This window comes from Aethalodelphis obliquidens, unplaced genomic scaffold (assembly GCF_003676395.1).
Source record: "Aethalodelphis obliquidens isolate GAN/ISIS:26980383/991018 unplaced genomic scaffold, ASM367639v1 scaffold10, whole genome shotgun sequence".
NCBI lineage: Eukaryota > Metazoa > Chordata > Mammalia > Artiodactyla > Delphinidae > Aethalodelphis > Aethalodelphis obliquidens.
This window is the reverse complement of record NW_020837954.1, coordinates 3,318,368-3,336,806: the sequence shown is the minus strand read 5'-3', so window position 1 is coordinate 3,336,806 and position 18,439 is coordinate 3,318,368.

The window sequence follows — 18,439 nt, the reverse complement described above, 5'->3', positions numbered from 1 at the left end:
GAGAAGGCATTCTGTTTTTCCCCCTATGCTGTATACTTTATACGGTGAGGACTCCAGGCAATTCAGTTGTCTGAAACTGATAGGAAAGTCTCTTTAACTTTAGAGTTCTGTATTAGGAAGTCCTTGGTTCTTAGACATCTATATCACGTTCTTCAATTTAGACTTAATAATAAACGTGATATTCCAGTCTGTTTTCAGACTCCTTTGTCTTCATTAACGGTTCAGAACTCAAAAAAAGAAGAGGAGTGTGATTTGTAGGGTCCCTTCAAACACCAAAACTAATGCAATCTTGAGATTACTTAAGTTCTGTTTCTGCCTTAGTGAAAAAGAGGAAAACTACCAATGTTGCTAGGTCCCTTGATTCACCAAATATTTACTGAGTACATTGTATTTACTAAGTGCCCTGTGTGTATCAAGCACTGCCAAAGGTACTAGGAACATTGTGTCCCAGACACTATGAGGGCAGCTACAGACATGCGAAAAAAGAATTCTGCATAAAGTTTATAATCTAGAAAAGGGCAATAATATTATACTCTGAGTGTCATAATAGGAGCATGGAGAAGAGAGTACCTAACTCTGCCCAGGTGGAGTTCAAAGAGAGAAAAAACATATTTAAAAAAAAAACACCTCCCCCCCAACAAATCTTTTACCAAACTCATTTTTCTTTTAATTTAATTAACTCACAGTTCCTGAGAAATATGTTAATGATATAGAAATGAAAAAAAAAAAGCTGGATGACCTATGCACTATCATTGATCCTTAAAAAAATCAAGAATTGACCACACTGACATTTGCCAAACTGTATTTGTTTTCTAGGGCTGCCAAAACAAAGTACCACAGACTGAGTGGCTGAAACAACAGAAATTTATTTCTCACAATTTTGGAGACTAGAAATTCAAGATCCAGGTATTGGTTTCTTCTGAAGTCTCTCTCTCTTTGACTTGTAGATGGTCATCTTCTCCTTGTGTCTTCACTTGGTCTTCCCTCTGTGTATGTCTATGCCTTAATCTCTTCTTCTTAATCTTTGTTTTTCCATTTTAATCTTTTATTTTTTTAATATTTAAAAAATTGAAGTATAGTTTATTTACAATGTTTCCATTTTATTTGTTTTTGGTTGTGTTTTTTTTTTTGTTTTCTTTTTGCCACACCACGTGGGTTGTGGGATCTTAGTTGCCTGACCGGGGATCGAACTGGGGCCCCGGCAGTGGAAATGTGGAGTCCTACCCACTGGATTGCCGGAGAATTCCCTTAATCTTCTTATAAGGACAGCAGTTGTATTGGATTAGGGTTTTCCCTAAAGACCTTATTTGCTTGTTTACTTCTTCAGAGACCCTATTTCCAAATGCAGTTACATTCTGAGTTACTGGAGGTAAGGACTTCAACATATAAATTTCAGGGGGACACAATTCAGTCCATAATAGCCACCTTGCATGAAACTTCTCTAGCAATAGTGAAGAACTTAGCTATGATCTTGAGAATCAAGCACTCCTTTCCAGAAGTCAGTGATTTGCCAAATTGTCCTTAACAAGTACATCCTTTTCCTCGCTATAAATTTTATCCTTTCTATATGACCTGTTGATAATACTGGCTTTGGGGGGATGGTTTTTATGTATGGAACTATGCAATTATGAAATAGTTAAAAACTGGTGACTATTCAAATTCTCTCCTTTTTTTTTTTTTTTTATCAGAAGGAAGAATTTCATGTAAGAGACCTTGGTATGCCACAGGTTTCTTAATCTCGCTCATGTTTACCTTATCTCTCTTTCTTATTCCCTTGTAATGCTAAGAAATGCCTCGGGGCGAAACGAAGGAATAAATCAATTAAGAAGCATTGAATTCATGCATGTACTCTTCCAGCTGAGTTTTCTATTTATGTAATTTTCAGAAAATTGTGGAAACTGTTAAAAGAGAGTGCTGCAAAAATGGAAAGCTCTTAGTAAATGATTTACTTTGGAAAAGAAACCTCTGTTGGGAACATATCTTGCTTCTGAAATTATCTAAACTTGTGCATAGAGCTTAATAAGTATTAGCATTCCATTGATTAGAAATCTGCCATACCCTTTGCCATGTCTCTGCTATGCCTACAGATGGGTTTGGAATTCTACCATCAACCTGTGCAATATGTATGGAAACTGGAACAAATGTCTTTTTATCCTTAGACCTTGTGCTTTCTTACCATCCTGACTCTGCTTTATCATGTTCTACTTTTCTGCCTTTATTCTTAAATGTCTTTTATCTTTGTTATCCTCCCTCTCTGCATTTTACTTTCCTATTTCATACCTCAGTAGGTTTCTTTCTGAAGTTCTGGAGAGTTTTAAGGAAAATAGTTCAGGCAGCAACCCTAAGGAAATAGAAGTGTCCAAATTAATACACCCAATTTCATGGGCAAATGTGACCAAATTATCAATTTATTTGGAGACTGATGCAGTAGTTCAGACTTTACCAGGTACAAAATCTCTAATAGAAAATACCTTAGATCTAATAAAAATTTAATGAGGGTTTTGTTTTTCCTTTAATCTTGATATTGTTAAAGTGTTGAGTCCTTTAAATCTGGGGGACAATCAATCATTGCATATGTTTTAGTCTCGTGAGACAGTTTTTCAAAGAACTTAAATGTTAGTGCCACATTAATTGATTTGTGGGGGAAAAAAAGCCTTACTGAGTTTCAACTGCTTTATTCTACCCGTACAAGGTAACTAAATTTGGGAATACTAAATTAGTAAAAGTAGTTGACAGGCAAATTTATTTTTCTCATTCCCATTCCAGAGTATCTTCCTTCTCACCATGGTCTCTGAAGTGGAGAGTCAGTAGTAAACTGGTGAAGAATATGAGGAATCAAAATAAACTATATATTTATTATTCCTTTTCTCTAGAAAAACATCTTATAAATTGTATCAATAAGAATAAAAATAATAGTAATATTTATATTAACATCTAGCATTTATTGTGAACTTATTGCCTGCCAGATACCATGCATTATTACATCATTTAAACTTGAAATTGAGAATGTATTATTATTAGTCAAATTTTACCAAAAAAATCAAACTAAAACATTAGAAAGACCTGGGTCACGTGGCTACTAAATGACAAAACCAAATACCCTGTCTTTCTCCAAGCACTTCTCGCCATTTTTAACCATTTTGATATAATAGCTAATGGATACATCTAACTTAGTGTGTCATTTGAAAAGGAAATTTTTGATTGATTATAAAAACAACTTACTGTCTCAAAAACTCCACTTCTCTGAGACTTTTTTCCAATAAATATTAAAGGAAAGATACTTTATATATTGACTTAGAAAAAATTAATGTATTTCTCAAATGCAGGTAATAAGGGAAATGGGAATTAGGTATTCTGGAAGAAGAGAGAAATTGTGTTAGAATATTAAAATTTTAATAATGTCTGCTCCTTGCCACAGATGTAATACTTCTGTTTGAATCTTAGAATAGGCCTGGGGAGTTTTATTTCGAACTGGCAAAGCGATTTTCAACTTGGGCTTTCTTGTTTTCTAGACTTCAACTGTTTTGTTTATCTGATTCTGTTTTTATGCTTTTATTCTCTTATGCCTTTTCTTACTTTCTGATTCCTACTTTCTCTCTTATTTTTTTTAGCTCTCTTCCCAGAAGGTTTCCTTTCAGAATATAGGCGTATTTCTAAGAAAATGGCATAGGGAGTGGGCTCCCCAGAGCTCAGGTCTCAAGAAATAAAAGGGCTCAATAGAAATAAAACAAGGAATCAGTTCCAGACCTGGTTGAAAATCTTGACAGAGATAATGGATCCTTGGCCTATTTCCTATCTTCTTCATTAACACTTCATTTTGGGTGAAAGTATCAGAAGTTTTTTGGAATGTGAGGTTAATTAAGAATTTAAAACAATTGAGTGTTAATGTTTGCTCTTTGGTTCAGATGGCCCAACTCCAAGAAATCTTCCTTAAAATGCTTTAGGTCCTGAAATACAATAGTCTCCCACATTATCAAGATATAACATAGAATAAGCTGGGCCAGCACATCGGTCCTATGCAGAAGTGAGTCTAGATGTCACTAGATTGATTACTGGAGATCTTCCAAAGGGGAAGAAGTTCAAATAAAATAGCATGCAGGACTTCAGCATCATTCCGTTAACTAATATGTACTTACTGAGGGACCATATAGTGTATATTTCAGATTTGCAAAAAATTTGATACATAAATCTATTAGCCTATGTATACTGATGGACCTGTGACGACAAAGCAATGCTTTTAATTGTAAAGTGTTTTCACAGTTTCAGTGCCAAAGGGTGTGGTGAATTAGCAAAGTTAAAGCCTCTGACTTTGGACCCCTGAACTTCATGGTTTGATATAAATCTTTGGGTTACCATGTCAACTACTGCCACCATGAGACAGGTCCATAGGGGAAGGTCTCTTTCTCAGGCTTCCTGGCAAATTTTGCCTCACCAATCCCAAAGGCCCCTTACATACAGGCAAATGCTTATGTTGGTGCCCCTTAACTTTGTCATAGGCACAAGAAAAGTTCCAGAATTTGGTGATGTATAGGCAAGAACGAATAGAAAATATCTTCGGTTTTTGAAGTGACTGCAGTTGTTGGATACTAAGGATAGTGTTTTGTTTTTTGGAGGGTGGTGACAAATTTTGCTCAGAGACTGTGATTGTCTTTGCCAATAGTTTATCTAACATGGGTTCACTGCTGAGATTTCACAGGCCAAAAGCATACGGGATAATGTCTCTTAATAAACCTAAAGAAATAACATAGTCCAAACTAGTGATACATTAATTTACATTATCGTTCTAGTCAAGGGGATGTGAAAGGAATGAAGTCTAGGTGTAGTTGAGGTGTACCTTTTCTACAAGTTTCGGTTTCTCAGGAGAGACCGGGCCTTGCCAACCAAGAGCTGACGTCCTACTGCCAGCACAATAAAAGTCCCTGGTTGCTAGAGCACGAGACCAGGGAACTAGGGTAACACTGGTCTTGACAGGCAGTCTGATCTTCTCAGGTTGCTGCAGGATTTGTCCCACTGCCTATAAAGGAGTTGCCATTATCACAGCAGGAGCTGTGCCCCAAGGTCTTCGGAGAGCTAGGCCAGCAAAGGGTAGCTTTGCCTAGTCCCAGACTCTCAGATGGCCCTTACCAACTCTGAGTGTTTATACAGTCTAAATGCCCTCTCACCATATTTGCTTCTACATCTGTTTTTATTGATAAGCCCCCCAGTAGCTGAGCCTTGAGTGCTTATCAAAGACAGCAGCTGAGATGATGACATCCTGACACAGCCTACTTCACTCTTATACCAAAACAACTCTACTTTTAAAAATAACTTCTTTGTTTTCTGTCTTTGTCGTAAATAAGTGGATTAAAACAACTTCATTTAAGTCATAATAAGTGGATTTGAAATTATATCAAACCAATTCACAGCAGACACTCTCCCTGAGGATCTTCTGACTTTGTGATCTAGGATGAACTTTGTTTCTCTCTGCTACGGTTTATGTTCCACTTTTTGAAGCAGAAATGTGTGCCTGTGTCTGATTTAAATCCTTGGGTAACTGATTTAAATCCTTGGGTAACTAATTTTATGTTGCTTTGCTGCCTTCTTCTCCAATCTCCCTTGGTGGTTTCTCCAGATCTAAAACATCACAGACCCACAAGACTCTTGTCTTTAACCACGTGATAACTTGAAATTTCTGCTTGCTTGCCCTCCATATCCTGTTCAGAATCCTGCAGTATTTGTGACATCTTATGATATGGAAGGATCAGGTTTTTCACTGCATCAAACTCCTCTTCCTTTTCATAGACTGTTGCAGTTGTTTCAACTCTGCCTACACCTGCTAGGTTTAAAAATTTAGTGGAAAATTTCTTATTTTGTTAAAAATCTCTCGGTAGCCGCAACCAAAGTATCTTGAATTTGAGGAGGTAGATGTTATCTCACAGATGGTAAAATAAGTTAATATTTGTATCTGTGCATGTATACAACAATATAAATAAGAATAAGCATACATAACAAATATATATATATATATGCTTATTCTTATTTCTTTTAGACCTGAACAAATTCAAAGGTAAGGATTTAAGTCTTTGGAGGAGTTAGTATTTGCTGGTTGATCTTCTTAGCCTAACTTCTACACATTTTCAGAACCCATACTTATCTGGATGCTTATACCTAGACTTGTTTCTCTACAATAGTAAATACTCTAAGAAGATGTTAATCCATGTGGTTATAATTTATCTATGGAAGATATTTATCCAAGAATATGATTCTAAATCTTTATTCATTATGAGAGAGTATCAGGGTCGCTACCTTCCTCCCTCTGTCCCATTGCCACCCAAAATCTCTTTCTTTACTTACTTAATTCTCCACTTATCTCTATCTTTGGATTGTGCTGTGGCACAAAGAAAATTGTGCGGTTGTGAACTGCTACATACTTTTTCAACCTAAATAAATGATCTGGAATTTTGAATGACGTATTTAAAATCTTTTGAAAGTTTTAGACTTATTTTTCTCTCATAGCAAAGATAGATTATGAGACTAACCAGTCAACTTACTTTGGGGGAATTCTCATTACTGGATTATCAGAGTATTAAATAATATGCTTCAAGCACTGACACAACTAAATGCTTTCAGAAAAATATTGTGTGATTTTTTTTAAATATTTGATAAAACAGGTTGAAGTGTAATACATTGGCACAACAGAGGATGGATTGGAATTTTAAAAATTGTTATTTGAGATAGTTTTGGAATGTTATCTTGTGTCTCGTGATTCAAAATATAATGGCAGGGCTTTCCTGGTGGGGCGCAGTGGTTGAGAGTCCGCCTGCCGATGCAGGGGACACGGGTTCGTGCCCCGGTCCGGGAAGATCCCACATGCCGCAGAGCGGCTGGGCCTGTGAGCCATGGCCGCTGAGCCTGTGCATCTGGAGCCTGTGCTCTGCAACGGGATAGGCCACAACAGTGAGAGGCCCGCGTACCACCAAAAAAAAAAAATAAATATATATATATATATATATAAAATGGCAATGATAGAATAAGAATAATTTGAGCTATGTTAGTCACTGACAGTCATTGCCTTTCGCAAAATGTGAGGTAGGAACAGCAATGGTAAGTGAGGTTGGAGAGAGTTATACTGTGAGAAGGAAACTAGATATGGGCAAACTAAGAAGTGCTATAATTTAAAAGATTGGAATAGACATCACATAAAATATTCTGTAGATTCATTCATTAATGAAGGGCAAAACAACTGAATTCGCCTTCTCCTTTTAAATACTTTGAGTTACTCAAAGAAAATGGAGACTTTTGAATACTTTATTGAGCACCTATTGTTATGGAAGCTCTCCCAGTGCTGTGGGTTTTAAAGTAGAAATCTAGGCGGAGTGGTAGAGCTTGAAAGAATCTTGGAGATTGCACTTGAGTATAATCTTTTTAACAAATGGGGAAATAAAAGGAATGTAATGTCCAATCATTGTTCTGAAAGAGTTTATAATCTACATGGGTAACAAAAAGCCTTGTTCTTATGAAAAATTACCTAAAAATGTTAAGCTAGTATTCCATAATGTTAGAAATAGGGACTTTTGAATTTAACTCTGCTACTTACTGTGTGACCTCTGGCAACCTACTTAAGCCCCTGAATACTTCAGTTTTCCTCATCTATAAAAAACATATCTTGTAGGGTTGTTTTGAGAATTAGATGTGATCATTAGAATGTTTTTAGAATGTTGAGGCACATCCTGAACATGATAAATGCTCAATAAATGGTAATTGTTATTATTACTACTGAGCTCTTGCTGTCTTGGGAGTGCCATACCAGTAACATAGATGTCAATTGCCGTAGGAAATTGACGTCTAGGAAAGCAGTGTCAAAGATCATTTTTTCCCTTTGTTCTCTATTCTCCTTTCCCTTTTTCTATTTCCTTCCCACCCCTTTCCAAAATAAAATGACACCATAGAATAACTAAAAACCATACTTTTCTTTTGTCTTATATCCCACCAGTTGTCCTCTGCACTGCTGCCACACACACATATCCACCAAATATTTATTACCTTAGAGGCACAGGGTCTCAGGATTTGGTGACAATTTCTTTGTAGATTATGATGGGTTAGCCTCTATGACTGAGTCTGTCAGGACAAGAGCATGGTAATTCACATCTTCAGTAATATGCAGCCAACAAATAGTAGCTGTCACTTCCCTTTTAGAAAGCTTCAGTTTCTTCAACGTTAGTGCTTTTGCAAAACATGTTTTTGAAATAAATAGTTATAAAATAATTTTCCGACAAGCTTCATTTTCTGAGAACACGTAAGGGCTCCGGTCCCCATAGGGATGGAAACAAGGCAACTGCTCAGAAACTCCACCCCTGCTGCAATATCACAAGGTACATCATGCTACTTTCTGATTTCTAAATGGAAAATTTTTAATACCATTCTTTCTCATTTCATTTTTCTTTCTGCATGACCTCTCCCTTGCTACCCTTTTGCTTGAGGTTTTGATTGCCTTGCTGAATTATTTTTCAGCCTTTTTACATATTTATTATTCCATAAGCCTAGATGTTGATTTTCTTTCATACTTGATTTAATTTATTTTATGAGTTTGTGTTCAATTTATGGATTTTGAGATAAATCTCTCTCATTGGTTCTTTACGCTATAGACTGCATAAAATCTGATTTATAAAAGTTCACTTTGTTTTTGATGTAAAAGCAAATATCACATTTGATTTGGCCTTGGTTCCATGGGCTTATTAAAGAAGGGAAATGCTTTTGATACTAGTAAAATTAGCCCTTTTGATTTTCAGTTGAAGCAAAGAAGAGGGAAATTGACATTTGCCTGAGTTTGATATTTGAGCTGATTCTGATCTTTGATTATTTTTAAATGTTTATGTAAATCCGAATTCTGTCTAAGCAATCTACTATTAGCAGAATTTTAGCAAATCAGCAACCATAGCAGAGCTAGATGCTTTCAAAACTAAAGCCACTTACATATTTTACAAGAAAAAAGTTTTTTCACTTAAGAGCATAAAAATAGTGGTGATCAAACAATTTCATTTCAGATTCTATGCGTTTTTCATGAATGAGCTAGGTAGGTCCCTAGGACCTATCCTGTACCAGTCCAGGGTACCCATCTTTTACCTGTTAGGGCCTTCCAAATTAAATTTTGTGATATATACATGGGTATTGCATATTGTGTAGCATCAGACATAATGTATATTTAAAGGAACTGCCCAGAAAATAGCAAAAGGTCTTTAAGAGATATGTGGGTGTATTTTATCATGATTATTGCAGGGCTCACAATTGACGATATTCACCTGGATCTTCTCAGTGCTCAGCAAAAGGTATTCTATCATCTTCAAACCTTTCACTAACAATTCTTATATTTTCAAGACAGTTTTTCCCCCCCTAAATATTTTGTCTTGTTTATTTCTTGAGGACTTATTTATGCAGAGACTTTCTTCTTTCTTTTCAGACAATTTTTTTAAAGTATGACCTGCAGTGTCTTAAATATAAATGAAGAAGATATATGTTTGGAGCTTTGGAGGAGTAACTGGTATCAGATGACTCCTAACTAAACAACTAATAAAGGTGGATAAAATACAAAGAAAAAAATCACCCAATATAATTTGAATAGTGCTATAATTATTAAAGAAATTGAGTTCATATGTTTAAAACTCCAGAAAAAGTTGTCTCAAATATACCCAGATGGTTTCACTGCAGAATTCTATCAAATATTTGAAGAATTAATACCAATTATACACAAATTACTTCCGGAAAAAAAAAAATTTCTTCCAGAAAATAGAGGAAGAGGGGATACTCTTCATTCATTTTATGAGACCAGTATTAGCCTGATACCAAAACTGAATAAAAACAGTACGAAAAAGAAAACTAAAGATAAATATCCCTCATGAACACAAACTCAGAAATACTCAAAATATATTGGCAAATTGAATTCAGCAATATGTAAAAATAATTATACACCACAACCAAGTGCAAAGCTGTTTCAGTATTAAAAAATCAGTCAATGTAATTCGCCACAGGCTAAAGAAGGGTCAAATGCTCATATCAATATACAAAAAGACTTTTGATAAAATTCAACATCCATTTATGATAAAATCTCTCAGCAAGCTAGGAATAGAAAAGAACTTCCTAGACTTGGTAAAGAGCATCTTTAAAACACTTACAGATATCATCATACTTAATGATGAAAGACTGAATGCTTTACTCTCAAGGTCTGGAACAAAGCAGGATTTCTACTCTTACTACTCTTATTCAGCATAGTGCTAGAAATCTTAGCCAGCATAATAAAGCAAGGAAATGAAATAAAAGGCATACAAATTGGAAAGTAAGAAAAAATCTATCTCTATATGCAGGTAACATAATGGTCTATGCAGAAAAATCCCAAAAAACTACTCCCCAAACCCCCCAAACTTCCTAGAACTAAGTTCAGCAAGTTAACTGGATATAAGATTGATGTAAAAAAATCAATTGTATTTATATATACTAGCAATAAACACATGGAAATTGAAATTAAAACAATACCATTTATAATTATTCAAATAATAAAATGTTTAGATATAAATATGGTAAACCATGTACAAGAGTTGTATGCTGACGACTATAAAATGTTCATGGAAGACATTTTTAAAAGATCTAAATAAATGGAGAAACATACTGAGTTTATGGATTGAAAGACTCGGTATAGTAAATACAGTCGATTCCACTCTTGAACAACATGGGTTTGAACTGCGCCAGTCCTCTTGCATGTGGGTTTTTTTTTCCCTAAATATACAAAAATATATGTGTAGAACACAGTGTGTAAGACTTGTATTGATAGCCTATCCTTACATAGACATAAAGTGAGTGATATTTAATACAAAATTAATAATGTGTCAGTTTTCTTGCTGTTTTATAACTTTGTTTTCAAATAATTACAGTACTGTACAGTATGTCTCTTGTAATTGGAGAAACTGAGTGTCAGCCTATCATCACAGGTAAGTAGTTTAAAAAAAAATGTAAGGCATTACCCATAAATGAGAAAGTCAATATGTTGGACTTCATCAAAATTTAAAATTTTTGCTCTGTGAAAGACTCAGTTAGGAAGATGAAATGACAAAGTACAAACTTGGAGGAAATATCTGACAAAAAACTTGTGTCTACAATATGTAAAGAATCACAAAGCTCAACAGTAAAAATAAACAAACAATACAGTTAGAAAATGAGGAACACCACGAACATACACATTAACAAAGAAGATGTACAGATGACTAATAAGCACATGAAAATATGCTCAGTATTATTAGCCATTAGGGAAATGCAAACAAAAACCATAATGGGATATCACTACATGCCTATTAGGACAGCTAAAATTATGTCAGTACAATACAGATGCTGGCAGGATGTGCAGAGAAAATGGATCTCTGATACATTTGCTAGTGGGAATGTGAAATGGTACATACACTCTGGAAAACAGCTTGGTAGTTTCTTTAAAAACTAAACCTACTCTTCCTATATAACCCAGCAATCACACCCCTGAGCATTTACCCAGAGAAATGAAAAATTATATCCATACAAAAATCTGTACTTGAATGCTTATAGTAGGTTTACTTGTCATGGCCCCAAACTGTGGACAAGTTAAATGTCCTTCAGTGGGTAAAGAGTTAAACAATGGAATAATATTCAGCACTAAAAAGAATAAAATATTGACACATGCAATAAACTGGATGGATATTAAGGACATTAGCCTTGGGGGAAAAGCCAGTATCAAAAAGTTACACACTACAAGGAAATGGATGTTAAACTAGAGGAATGGGTGAAGTATGGCATGTTAATAAGACTTTCTTTGAGAATCTGAACAATAAAAGGAAGAATACTAATTTGAATTGTTTCTTCAATTTGCCATCTTTTATTCTATTTACACCATTTTTATGACTAATAAGATAATATATTGTGTAAATTGATACAGTTGTTTTTAAAATCTGTCATTTTTTCCTCTCCTAAGTAAATCTAGAGTATATGACTGAGCTAATGTCCTCCTATGTTTATGCTAAATGTTTCTATGATTCACAAACTCTGCCATAGTGAAGTGAAGAAACTAGTCTGAAACTTTGTTGAAAATGTTCCCTTTTATTTAGAAGATTCCGAAAAAAAGAGGAGCAATATCATTTAATATCCCAGGCCCAAAAAGAAAGACGAAAGGGGGAAAAAAAGATTTGTCAAAAATCTGAGAGTAGGTTCTCCAATTATTCTCTATCAAAAATATATGTGTAGAACACAGTGTGTAAGACTTGTATTGATAGCCTATCCTTACACAGACATAAAGTGAGTGCTCATATGACCTGCAGTGTCTTAATTTATTTTCTATAATGCCAGTCATACTCTACAATTTTAATTTTATGACTGTCTGCTTACTTATTCATTGTCTGTTGGCCCAACAGAATGGAAATTCCATGAACGTTGAACTAACATTACCAGGGCCTGCCCTCACATTTTGACTGTGTAGGGGAGAAAAAATATTTTTTCCTTTACCCTTCTAGGTTCTTCACAGAGACCCTCCGTAATAAAAAGACAGATAAATTGGAGAAAAACAAACAAATTTAATAACATGTATACCTCCTGTATACATGGGAGAGGCCCAGGAAAACTGAGTAACTCCCTGAAATGGCCCAATCCACCACCTTAAATGCCATCACCAGCTAAAGACAAAAGAAAATGTTGTGAGGAGGAGGCCAGTTATTGCAGGTTATCATTCAAAGCACAGTAAACAAAGGTATGGTGTTGTGCTCTTATCGTCTCCGCTGAGAAGAGTTTCTAGAGATTTAATCATCCTTTTCTTCCTCTTACAGAGGAAGGTACCCTTAAAAACGGAGATTTCCCTTATAAATGTAAATGTCCCTTACAAAAGGGTAACTTCGACTTGGTTTTTAGAGCTTTTCCTGTGTCTGCTGTTTTTTCAAAAACTAACCACCTTAAAATAATCCTTATGCCAGGCATATTTTGGGGTGGCAGGTTCTGCTCCCCTTCACTGGCACATGTCAGTCTCTCAGTAAATGTTTATCTATGCACGAATGAATGAAAAAAGGATTTGGCACTGAAGTTTAAAAAATCTGCTAGCTTAAGTGAAGAAAACTCGCTAATATTTATAAAGGAAAAAAAATCATTCATTTAACTAATACTTATCAAATACTTATATGTGCTAGACATTCCTGTGATTGCTCATGACACATCATTGGGGAAAACAAGAGACCGTGTAGGGGAGCAGAATTTGCCATCCCCAAATATGTCTGCTGGGCATATTAACTATTTTAAGCTATTTTCTAAGAAACAGTGTAAGTGGAATAAACTCTAAGAACCAAACAAGAGTTACCCTTTTGTAAGAAACATTTCCATTTATAAGGGAAACCTCCGTTTGTGTGTCTCCCTCACTGTACCAGGAAGAGAAGGATGACCAAATCTCTGACACTCATCAATGGAAAAGGCAACGACTTAAATGCGTGTAACAACCTTACCCTGGTTTACTCTGCTTTTCCTGGTACTCTCCTATAACTGACTCTCCTCACCATCAATGTCTTCTTTTGTTTTTAGTTGAGGATGGTATTTAAACGGAGGGCTTCTTTCTCTGTATGACTTACTTCACTTAGTATGATAATCTGAACTTATTTACAAAGCAGAAACGGACTCACAGACTTAGAGAATGAATTTATAGTTACCAGTGACAGAAGGGTGGAGGGGAGGGATAGATTGTGAGTTTGGGATTGACACGTACACACTCCTTTATTTAAAATAAAATGCCTTTCCATGAAAAAAAAATTAATTTAATTAAAAAAAAAAGAGACGGCTTCTGCCATTGTGGTGAGTTACTCAGTTTTCTTGGATCTCTCTGATGTCTACATGTTATTAAACATCTGTTTGACTTCCTCCTGTTAATCTGTCTCATGTGAATTTAATTCTTAGATCAGCCAGAAAAATCTAGAAGGGTAAAGGAAAATTTCTTCCTTCCTGACAATCAACATGAACATGTCTGCCCTCATGGAGCTTATGTTCTTGTGAGAGAAAATAAAAAGATCGAATGGACGAGGGAAGGAAAGGGTTTATTTATTTATTTTTTAAGTTTTTTATTTTATTTTATTTCGATGTGGACCACTTTTAACGTCTATTGAATTTGTTACAATATTGCTTCTGTTCTTATGTTTTGGTTTTTTGGCCACAAGGCATGTGGGATCTTAGCTCCCTGACCAGGGATTGAACCCACACCCCCTGCATTGGAAGGTGAAGTCTTAACCACTGGACCACCGCAAAGTCCCAAGGAAAGGGTTTTGAAATGTATCATCATCCATAAAACTTTGCCTGGATTGGAGGATGAGTAAAACCAACAGTTTATTTCCTAATGATAAGAGCTCTGATAGGGCTTCCCTGGTGGCGCAGTGGTTGAGGGTCTGCCTGCCGTTGCAGGGCACGTGGGTTCGTGCCCCGGTCCGGGAAGATCCCACGTGCCGCTGAGCGGCTAGGCCCGTGAGCCATGGCCTCTGAGCCTGTGCGTCCGGAGGCTGTGCTCCGCAATGGGAGAGCTCTGACATTGTCATTTCTTTACCTTTTTTTTTTTTTTTTTTTAAATCCAGGACAGGAAAAACTGGAAGGATAGCTAATTAAGAGAAAGCTGTAACCCAAACCTCTCCCAAGTAGTTTTGAACTATTAGCTGGTGTAAATTCAGCACACTGGAAAATCTTAGGAACGGGACTGTGGAAGTGAAGTTTAGGAGCTAAACCTGATATTCATTCAAAGTGAAATTAGATGTAGAGAACTGAGCTAAAATGTGACATTGTACAGAGTATGAAGGAAAAGGGGCAATAGATCCTGCTAGGTACTGTGTAGAAGCTACTGATTTTTGAAAAGGAGCATCTATTCCTAAGCATTTCATGCATTAAATGCAATATCTTACTTAAGATTGTCCTTACCCTTGTATAATTTGTAAACTGTTTATAATTTTATTTAATAATATAACATTTATTTGGAAAAGAAAGAATGTTCTGTTCTAAGATTCGATGTCTAAAGTAACAGTGGCCATAATAGCACTGCCACTGTAACAGCCGTAACAACAATTACCCAAGTTGTGGACCAGTTGGGAGACAGCCTGGGGCAAAGGCATAGTGATACAAGTAGTATCACTTATTGAACATTTATCAGAGATTAGCCGAGAACCTTCGAAACCTCTCTGATCCTAGTGATAATACCAAGAATCTTGATCTTCAATCAACTTTCTACCATACACTTTGTTCAGAGAGGGAAACTGAGTCACTTGAATGTTTAAGAGATTCCCAGAAGTGTGTAGGAAAACAGTAGCACAGCTCGGGGAAACATAAGAAAATCTAATTTAAATCTGTAAACAGAAACACTTTGCCTATTTTAAGAACCCTTGTAACTGTATCTCTACGATAAACCTGCAGATCATCAAAAAATGTATGGAGTCCTTTCCATAATCAAAGTCATGTAAGGATATGAGTGAGCAAGGCGTTCTTGAGGGCAACATTACGGAAATGACATTATGCTGAACACCATTTGTCAGGGAAATGCATTAGGGTCATTTTTATTATGTAAGTATGTGGAAGGAAGAGAGTCGCTGACTGTTTCCCAGACATTCCCTGCTCTAGAATCTGTGGCAAATTGCTAAATTAATCCCAGCAGGTATTCTCTAGAGCGACAGCTTTATTTAGGCGTGTGTGTCTGTGTGTGTGTGTGTGTGTGTGTGTGTGTGTGTGTGTGTGTGTGTGTGTACCTTAACCAAAGCTGATGAAAGTCTCTTTTTGTCATATTGTCTCTCTCTTCTAGAAAAAAGAAATAGTCCTTCCAGCCTAACCCTCTACTTGATAGATCAAACGCTTAATGCTTAATGTCTGAATTGTCACATCCGAAAGCGGCCTTATAAATCCAAACTCTGCTGTTTATATTTTTACACCCAGATTTCTCAACTGACACTCCATTGTATTTATGGGGTCTAACTTGCTCCACCAGATGAAATTTTATTCAGGGGTCAGTGATGTTGGCTTCTTAAGGTCACTTTCAAAAGTTTATTTCCCAGCTCCTTTTGCAAAGTGGTGGGGGTGGGGGTTCCTAGGAAATAGCAAAGGCACGTTGGTGTGAGGCTCTCTGTGCAGAACACAGTGCTGTTTGCCTCCAAGCTTGCTCTTCTGGAGTAAACATTGTTTGTTAGAGAGAAAAGATAGGATGCTGCTTCAACCTTGAAGGGGAAGGGAAGGAAGAAATAGCATTTTCTCAATATAAGCCTCGGTGATAACACCAAAATGTGAAACTTTATGAACGCTCTTTGAGAGATTCTATTTTTTGATAACTCAGAAATTGCATTTTTGGGAGGGTGGTTTCAAAAAGGGAACACTAGGGCTTTGATTTGGTCCTCTGTTTTTATCTGCAATTTTAATCTATATACAGGGAAGGTTTTCTTTGACATTTGTAGCAGCATTTCTGAGATTGATGTTGCTGCCTATTATTATACAGGAGAGCATTTGATACTAAAGGTTCCCACAGCTCCCATCAGCTTTCTATAGCAGGTCTGCTCTCCTGACATTTAATGTCCCTTAAGCCTGATATAGTCTGATAACTTCAACATGAAGCTGCTTTGGGGAGAAATAAAGAACTGCGGTATCCTTGATTCTTGGTAGGGACTGTCACTACCTGCATCACCAGTCACCCATCAAACTTTCTCCTTAATATGTGTGAATTAAAGTCTCAGAAAAGTACGTGCATTGTGTCTGTGTGTATGTGTACCAAACACACCAAGATTAAACCAGATTAGAGAAAATGTAGTCTGCTTATAAACACAGCCAAAGGACCCAGCATCTGTCACCTTGTTGAGATGTCTAGATTATCTTTCTTAGGCTGAACTTTGAGTGAGACCGGTTAAAAGTAAAACTTGCCTATGCCTCAAATATCAGTTTTTTCACAATCACTCTTTTAGTCTGTATGCCTAGAAAGAAGTGTCTTTGCTGTAAATGCCTTAGCTAACAAGAGTTAGGATCACCTCTCTAACCATAATTCAGAATCCGGAATCCAGAATCCCAACTGGATCCTGGTGAAATAAATGGGTACATCCACTCAATGGGTGAACTGTCAATGGAATAATCTGTAGCTGTAAGTTTATTCTTAAACCTAAAATTTCTGTGTAACCTGATTTGAAAGCTTTCCAGAATATGTTATCAGTAGAAAAAGCAAAGTGCAAAAAACTGTCCATAGTCAGCTATTTTGGGGTGTATGTGTAAAGTAAAATATTCATATTTGCTTGTATTTGCATAAGAAAACACTGGAAAGATATGTGAGAAACTAAAGTACTGAACAGTAGAGAGGAAGGCAAGGGAAAAGGAATGGATAGGGACAGGGGTGGGAATAAGAGCTCTTATTTATAGCTTGTTATTTTCATTTTTAACCATATGAATGCATTACCTATTAAAAATTTGTAATTTAATGTTTAAAAACATTAAGGCCTTCATTTTCATTGGAGTTTTGTGTAATATCTAACAGCATTAACTGGACTCTTGGAGACCTGGGGTTTGCATTTGGTTAAGCCCCAATCTCCAAGTTGTACCACTGAGTTCACAGAATCATTCTAACTCAGTTTGGGAATTTGTATTTTATCACTTGTGTGCCCCTTTAGCCCATCATAAGCTCACAGAGGGCAGGCACCATATCTCTGGTGACAGTGCCAAGGACAGACCTACACTCCTGAAAAACACTTCCAGGAGTATGTGTGATATTTCTGAAATAAGAGAAAGAATGATGACCCAGTTTCTCAGCAGTGAAGACCGATTATTTTTTAAACTCATGGTAGTCTATATCCAAGATAATAGTTTATAAGAATGCTGTTTTTCAGTCCATTGCTCATGAAGAAAATTAACCTTTCTCATTTTAGTCATCTTGAGAACTACTCAATTTCAATACAAATGAAAGAACAGAATAAGGAGAGAGTATGAACTTTCTGAAGTTATCTTCTTAGCTTAATCCAAAAAAAAAGCATTGTTATACTTAATCAACATGCAATGAATGCAAAATATGGGAAATTTAAAAATCTAAGATTGGTAGAAGTATGTCCTGATAGCTTTGTTAAACTGGGAATGGAAAATGAAGTTAACTCTCTGACGTCTCCCCAAACAAACTAATGTACCTAAGCAACACTATCCTGTGATGTAATTTAAATAACAAAATAGCCTGGAATACAGCTCAGAAAATGAACAAGGTCTCAGCTATTACCCAGGGTATTGGAAGTATAGAGAGACGACGGAGTCAGGAATAAGTCCAGAAAGATGACTAATTTGCCAGGAGAAAAAATTCAGATGCTTTTTCTCCTGAAATCTAGGTAATCCACGTCATGACTGGACAACATAACCTGAAATGCTTAATCACTAGAAATTTTGAAACCCTGTCTGGATCAATGAGGGCATTTGGGGAAGAAGTAAAGAACATCTGCAG